The 8,033-nt window shown below is 41.5% G+C and overlaps 1 pseudogene; it reads right to left on the reverse strand.

The window, feature by feature from the left end:
• Positions 1 to 2,647: 2,647 nt before the first annotated feature.
• LOC109201338 (tripartite motif-containing protein 16-like) lies at positions 2,648 to 6,799 on the reverse strand (annotated as a pseudogene).
• Between the last annotated feature and the right edge of the window lie 1,234 nt (positions 6,800 to 8,033).

The raw sequence follows: 8,033 nt of genomic DNA on the forward strand, positions 1-8,033 counted from the left end.
AAATGAGAGAGAAATGGAGAGCCTTTGCATATGACATACTGGAAACTTCTAAAAGAGACCTTGGTTTCAACATTCGGTTGCATTTATTGAAAGGCAAGTAAAAATTAGTTTAGATCCTTTATTTTGTGACATTCAGAATGCAACATTAGCAATCCCTGTCTGTCGACAACAGATTAAAGCCACAGCCAACCAAACATATTAAAGGGAACAGCTTTGCTGCTACAGTCACACCCATGAACACGGAAAAAACTTACAAGATGGGAAAGTTGATCGCCAGAACAAACCATGACTCTGCAGTAAAGTCTCTGGTGTCTGTGTACTCAACAACACACACTGGAGGAGTGTCAGCAGTTTAAGCAGATGAAGCATAGAGACAAAATCCCTTTGGCTGTTTATGTGCTGGCCACAAAAGCAAGGGCAGTGCTAAGCGTTTGGCCTGTAGAACATGTGGTCATTCATCTGTCCTCCATTTTCATAACAGAGACACAAATGTCTTGATGCATTCTCAATCATCCAGGAAAGTAAATCTCCAAAACTTGAATCTGTTCATCTGGACGTAGCGTTTTGTGGGATACTCATGTGTCATGAGTATCGGAACAGTTGAGACGCATTTTTTCTAAACACCGGGTCTCTGTGGCTTTTAAACCCCAAAACACGCTGCGCCAAAAACTGGTCCACCCCAAGGATCGGGTCCCCCGACACAAACAGAGTAACATAGTGTACGCTGTTAAGTGCCAGGAGGATTGCCAGGATTTATACATCGGGGAAACCAAACAACCTCTAGCGAAGCGGATGGCACAACACAGAAGAGCAACCTCATCAGGCCAGGACTCTGCAGTCTATTTACACCTACAGGCCAGTGGACACTCTTTCAAGGATGAGGATGTAACATCCTGGACAGGGAGGAACGCTGGTTTGAGCGCGGAGTGAAGGAGGCCATTTACGTGAAGAGGGAAAGACCATCTCTGAATCGAGGAGGGGGCCTAAGGGTACAACGCTGTGATTGCAGCCATTCCCCAACTCTCTGTGAATGGTACTCATGGCCATTGATCAGTGTTCTTTGATCAGTGGGTTTTGGTCAGTGATTGTTGATCAATGGTCATGAGAATTTGCATAATTATGATTAAGGAACTGACCTCACAGCCCATTGTTCCTTCAGTGGGCTGGTTTCAGTCATTATGCAAATGTACTGTTTATAAGATTTGGGAAACCTGCAGTCAGCTGAGACTGAAGAAGTCACTTGGATGAGTGACGAAACGTTTCTCCCACAAAACGCTACGTCCAGATGAACAGATTCAACTTTTGGAGAGAGACACAAATGGTTTAAGTACAGAATCCTCTGGAGAGCTTTCCTCTCAAATAAATATATCTACTGGTAAAACTTATAGTCATACAGGGGCCAAAAAAGACAGTAGTTTACTTTCCATTCTGCCAGTTCAAATAAAATCCACTAAAGGTAATCATGTCATACAGACACATGCATTCAGATCATATAGTTCAGCTACCTTCTGTTCAGAGCACCTCATGCAATGGTTAAATCTTGTTGGCAAAAGAACTAGAATAACTTCAACCTCAATAAAGGTTGTCTGTATGATCAAAGATCTTTCAGCACTTTGTCAAAGGGACGATTTACCTGACAAAGTCTGCATTTGAATGAATTTAGTTACAGCAATAAAGCTACCTCCCTTACTTCACTCCTTTGTTTACGAGTCTTGCACTTGGGTCCTCAACCTGTCTGCTAGTGATGTCACTAGCAGGAAGACACTGCTTCTGAGGAATATCAGAGTACTTTTTAGCTTTTTCATACATATCCAAATCATGAACTTGCAGTATTTTGTGCCTGTTTGTGTGCACACGAAGCGTGAAGAAATGAACCTTTTTGTGAACCAATGGGATGGAACGCTTCAAGGATTCATCTGACCATCACAGGTTTGACCTAATTTCAACTCTATCTTAACCATCTTCATCTCTCCCGACATCAACTTCTGTTCTCATTTCACTTCCTGCTGTAAATTCACATCAAATGTTCAACATGTTGAAAGACTCCTCCTTAACCTTGATATTGATACAGTATTTGTCACAGATCCTCCACGCATTCTCCTCTATATTATTAAATGAGGAAGAGCAGGAGTGTTTAGAAGCAGAGGCAGTAACATAACTAATGATATTACTAATATTGTTCTATATTATTCCTCTTTCAACCCATCAGTGACAAAAATATATATAGCTGTGATGAACTAAAATAAACTTCCAAACTGAAGGCTGAATCATCAACAGCAGAGTTTGGTAACAGTATGACGACACTTTTTGGTACAGCATCAAAAACTACAGCAGATTCTTTTGTTGTTAAGGATCTTGTGAATTTGCGCAGAAATTCTTTGTATGATAACAAAATTATTATAATGGATGTCCTTACTGTTCCATATTATGTATGTATGTGGGGAGAAAACAGTTCAAATGCGGTGCTTGAATATGATTAATTTACACATTTGTTGTTGTTTTAATCCATAGCTCAGATTTTCTAAATGAAGCCAAGTATTTTTCTCCTCTCTGTATCAGTGGGATAACTGTACATGTACTCTTATCTCTGAGTGAGTGCAGCACAGCACACAGCAGCAGAGACTGTATACAAGGATAACAAGCTGTGTGACATGCTGTTCATTGTTCACACTTTATTGGAGATTTACATGATGAATTCACTGTGGGAACTAATTACAAGGTCAAAGATAAACAGACATAATTCACACGTGTTTATATATAAACAAACAGAAATGTGTTGAACTTTTAATTATGCATTAAATCCTCTGAAGTGTCTTATAATCCCCCAACAAATTCCGGGTCCCAGGCTCTTGACTTGTACCAGGGTGGTGGTCTTCAGCAGGATTGACTGCTCGTTGCCTTTTTCTATCCCCCCACCACCACCACCTCTTTTTTGGCTGTCTTGCACTAAACATCGTCATACTATTCCACATTTAGTGTAATTTCTCAAATAACACAAAAAGATATGAATAGATAGACAGATAAAAGATTCACATGAACAAGTGGAGCCTATAGAGATTATATATAGTCATTCTTGCAAAAGCAAAATGTGTTCCAAACCACCATGAAATTCAGATCACAATTCTGATTGCAAAAGATTGCTAGAAAGGACAAGATTTAAAAAAATGGATAAACGAGTGTGATCAAACTTTTCATTTGAAAAATCCCATTAAATTTCATCACTCGAGATACAATAATAATAATATAATATCAAAAACCTCAAGCATTCAATTTCTTGTTACATTTTAATAGTTCAAACCTCAAAGACATTAAGTTTACAGTCATATATGATCAAGAAAATCAACAATCTTCACATTTCAGAAACTGAAACCAGCTTTAAATATGACTACAATAATGATAAAACAATCAATTATCTTGTCATGGCCTGTGTGCGGCAGGCAGGAAAGTATTCAAATGCAAACTCGTGGAGGCGGAACTTAAACTTCAGCTTTATTGTTGGTAGAAGACAAAACAGAAACTAAACTCGGAAGGCTAGAAACTGTCATGGTCCCCGTGTCCCTCCGACTGGCTCATGATGGCTACAGGTTTTGTTTATGTTTTGCTTTCTCCTCCTTTCTCCTGCCTGCCTGGGCAGGGCTCATTATGAGCTCTTGCTCTTGGTCCACACACCTGTTATGATTTCCACGGCCTGTTGCTGGTTTACCTGAGCTTATCTGTAACTATTGAGCTCTGCGGCACGGAGCCGTTCATCGCTGAAACGTTGAACCTCCCATGTTCATCATCTCAGCTCTTTGTTAAGAAATCTCTCTCTGTAAACTTGCCAGTTATATTAACTCTTCGTGTATAGATTTCCCTAGACCTGGCTACAGAACCTTCCCTGTCATTTGTGTGTGTGGCTGTGTGAGTGAAAAGCAGGACGAGAGTGGCTGAAGAGGAGAGCGAGTGTGGACCCCCTGCCCAACTCCCTGTACATATATGTAGCACTGTGGTTCACCCCTTTTGTAAATAAACTGTCACCTTTATATTTATTAGAACAGTCTGCATGTGAGTCCCTCTGTTAGCCTGACAAAAACTGAGCATGAAACAGAACACACGGGCAAGTATAAGGGACAACGTGACGACAAACAGGAACACGTGTTCCTGTTTGTCGTCACGTTGTCCCTTATACTTGCCCGTACATGCAGACACTAAATACGGAAGGGGAAAAGGGCAAAGAGCAAACACCTGGGAGACACAGCTGATGCTGATTACGAAGATGAAATTGGGAAGAAGCAAAACATATACAGTGGACTTCAGAGTAAAACAGGAAAAAGACTGGGGACAGGACTAAACTTATGTCAAAAATAAAAGGGCACCGGAACAAAGTTTAACAATTAGAATACAAAAACAGAAATCAGAGGACCAGAGGTCATAAACAACAAAGAAATCCTAGAATAACAATAATAATAATAATACACAAAACACTCAGTCACCAATCCAGGACCTTGACATCTCTAATCATTGACTAACTGATGAATCACTGCAGCTCCAATATATTTATATATATTTTCGCATTTGACAACCCACTACAGCAACTACAGAATAAAACCACCAACCAGACTGACGAAAGATTTTAAACATGCTGAATATGAAGAGTAGTATCATTTAAACTTACATGATTATCAGCCATAAGAACAAATGCAGATTTATATTGATGTAAGGTATATAAATGTAAGTACAGTTTGAATCAATGGAACACTGAACTTCTCAGCTTCTAAAATGTAAAGCCTCATTTAAAAACTACACAAGTACATATAATGTTCAGGAATCAACATGAACCTATCTTCTCAGTCTGACTTTATTCAACTCTGCAGTGTCTCCATCTCCCAAAAGATAAAGTCCAGCATAGAGCGGCTGAGTGAATGTGGTCTGGACTCTGTGGAGGAGAGTCATGGTTTCAGAGACGCTGTAGAAAGACAGAATACCTGCTCTGTGATCCAGGTACACTCCTACTCTGGAGGACCGAGGACCTGAGAGGACAGTTTGGACTATTTGTGTAACAACATAATGCCCAAGATTTGTCATTCCATCCAAATACACATTCATCTAAGCTCTCTTCTCTGCATATATTCTTGTATGCCACTGCTACAAATACTCCTCCCCCTCTCCACTCCACCTCCCAGTAACAACGTCCAGTCAGACTCTCTCTACTCAGGACCTGAGAACATTCAGTGAATCTGTCTGGATGATCAGAATAAGACTGTTGTTGTTCCTTAAATGTTACTTTTCTGTTCCCCTCAGATAATAACAGATGTGTGTTTGCTGTGTTTGGATCCAGTGTGATTTCATGTGAATGTTTTAATAATTCACCTCTGGTCTTTGGCTCTGACAGTAAAACATCCACTTCAGTGACTGTCAGTGAGATGTTTGTCCATTCCTCTCTCAGAATGTCCTGTAGTTTATCTCTGGTCTCTGACACAGCTGCTGTCACATCCTCAAAGTACCTCAGAGGACGAATATTGATGCTGGATGAGTGTGTAGACTCACTGAGTGCTGACAGTGAGGGGTAGTTGTGTAGAAACTGGTTGTGATCCTCTGTGTGTGAGAGCTGCTCCAGCTCGCCGTCTTTCCTCTTCAGCTCAGCGATCTCCTGCTCCAGCTTCTCCTGAAGCTCTTTGACTCGACTCACTTCAGTTTCCTGCTGGGATCTGACCTGCTGCTTCACATCAGAGCTTCTTTTCTGGATGAGACGGATCAGCTCAGTGAACATCTTCTCACTGTCCTCCACTGCTTTATCAGCAGAGCCATTGATGGCCTCCACCTCCTGTTGAAGCAGCTTCACATCTTTCTCTCGCTCCTGGATTCTCTGCTGGATGTTTAGTCGTCTCACCTCGAGCTCCTTCTGCTTCTCAGTCCTTTCTGCTGCAGCTGGGACTGTTTCATGGCCTTTATGCTCATCCATTGTGCAGAGATAACAGATACTCTGCTGATCAGTACGACAGAAAATCTTCATCACCTCATCATGACGAGAGCAGATGTTCTCCTGAAGCTTACTGGAGGGGGCCACCAGCTTGTGTTTTTCAAAGGCAGGAGACTCCAGATGAAGCTGAATATGTTTCTCACAGTAAGAGATCACACAGACTAAACAAGACTTGATGGCTTTCAGCTTCCTCCCAGTGCAGACATCACAGGCCACATCTTCAGGTCCAGCATAGCAGTGAACAGCTGGAGCAGCTTGGAGTCCAGTCTTCTTCAGCTGCTCCACTAAAGCTGCTAAAATTATGTTTTTCTCCAGGACAGGTTTCGGTGTGAAAGTCTTCCTGCACTGAGGGCAGCTGTGAATTCCCTTCGTGTCCTCTTCATCCCAGAAACTTTTAATACAGTTCTTGCAGTAGCTGTGTCCACAGGCTGTAGTCACTGGATCCTTCAGTAGATCCAAACAGATGGAACAAGATAAGGTTTCTCGGTCCATCTGAACTCCTTGCTGTGCCATTTCTCCTCTCAGTGTCAGTGACTGTGTGACTTTCTCTTCCTTATAATTGAAACTTGTTTGAGCTGTGATCTCAACAACATGTCTTTCTGCAGTGAATGGAGGCTGTCAGCTCTTACATGTCACCAAATGTTGGTTACACCCATCTTCAAAGTGCAGATTTGAAGGGGAGGGAACGAGGAAACACGTGGACAGAGAGGAGGTGCTGTGTTTAAGAGCAGGAATAAGAGGGAGGGTTATCAGGCTGTGCTACACTCCAGGAAGAAGAGCGGTTTGAGAGCGATACCCTTTTTAAAATTCTATTTCTTCTATAGAAATAAACTTCACTTTACAAATGAACAAACAGTTCTTCAGTTGTAGTTTTAGATAAATCCAACATGACATGTCTGAGTTTAGTTATTTTTTCATTGACTTACTGTATTAACACAACTGATATAAAATTACACAAAAAACATAAAATCCTAGTAGGAAAAAGTAAATGTAAAGAACCACAAACTTGCTTAGTGAATTATTTCCATAGCTTGAAATTCAAACGTAACATAGTTAAATAAGGTTCAAGTTAAATGGGGACATTGGCGCCACCTACTGTTGCAAATGTCACCCTGCAATAACTACGAAGGGCAAGGAATTCTGGGTATTCCTCAGAGAGTAATGGAGGATTCCAGTAGAGGTAAGGAAGGTGCAGTGATTTTTGGTTAAACATTATTTGCTGTGGGTTATTTCTCCCATCCTTATGTATGGGATATGATTGCTGTTGCTACAAAATCGAACTGACCCAATTTGTTCATTTAAAGGCCCGAGAAGACACAATACAGAGGTTAAACAAATATAAATTATGAATTTGAAAACTAATGCATAATTTTTGTAAACAATAAAGTTATATACAACTATTTACTTAAAAATGCAGCTAATGTTGACAGGGTTACACCACCGGTTGTTAACTAAAACAGCAAGCCGACCTCCTTTCCGCGCGCTTACCGCTAGCGATGCTGTCCCTGTCCGCCCGAACAGTGTGGAAGCCTTCCACGGAAGCATTCTCGTCGGGAATGTCCTGGTGCATCCATGATTCAGTGAAACACATCAGGCTACACTCTCGGTATTCCCACTGACTCCGTACCAGTGCTGAGAGCTCATCGATTTTATTCGATAACGGTCGCACATTTCCCATTACAATAGACGGCAGACACGGTTTATACCTGCTCCTCACTTTGAGCCTCCGCTGTCTCACCGTCTCCTTCTTTCTTGTCTTCTGTCCTTGACCTCTGCATCCCCGATGTGTTTTTCTCCAAATTTCAGCTGGTACTTCTCCCGGCCTGGCCACCAAGCATCAGGGCGATCAGCTGATCTCTGGAGTAAACAGTCCGTGCGTGTAGGAGATGTGCCGCGGTCCCGTTCCTTGATAAAAGTAATAGTTGCACGGCCACCAGAAGAACAAAAACTCTCTCAATCCACATGATTGAGTGAAAGATAATAAACGTATGAAAATGGTAAATGGCCTGTATTTATATAGCGCCTTTACTAGTCCCTAAGGACCCCAAAGCGCTTTACATATCCAGTCATTCAC

This window comes from Oreochromis niloticus, linkage group LG3, assembly GCF_001858045.2.
Source record: "Oreochromis niloticus isolate F11D_XX linkage group LG3, O_niloticus_UMD_NMBU, whole genome shotgun sequence".
NCBI classification, from domain to species: Eukaryota; Metazoa; Chordata; class Actinopteri; order Cichliformes; family Cichlidae; genus Oreochromis; species Oreochromis niloticus.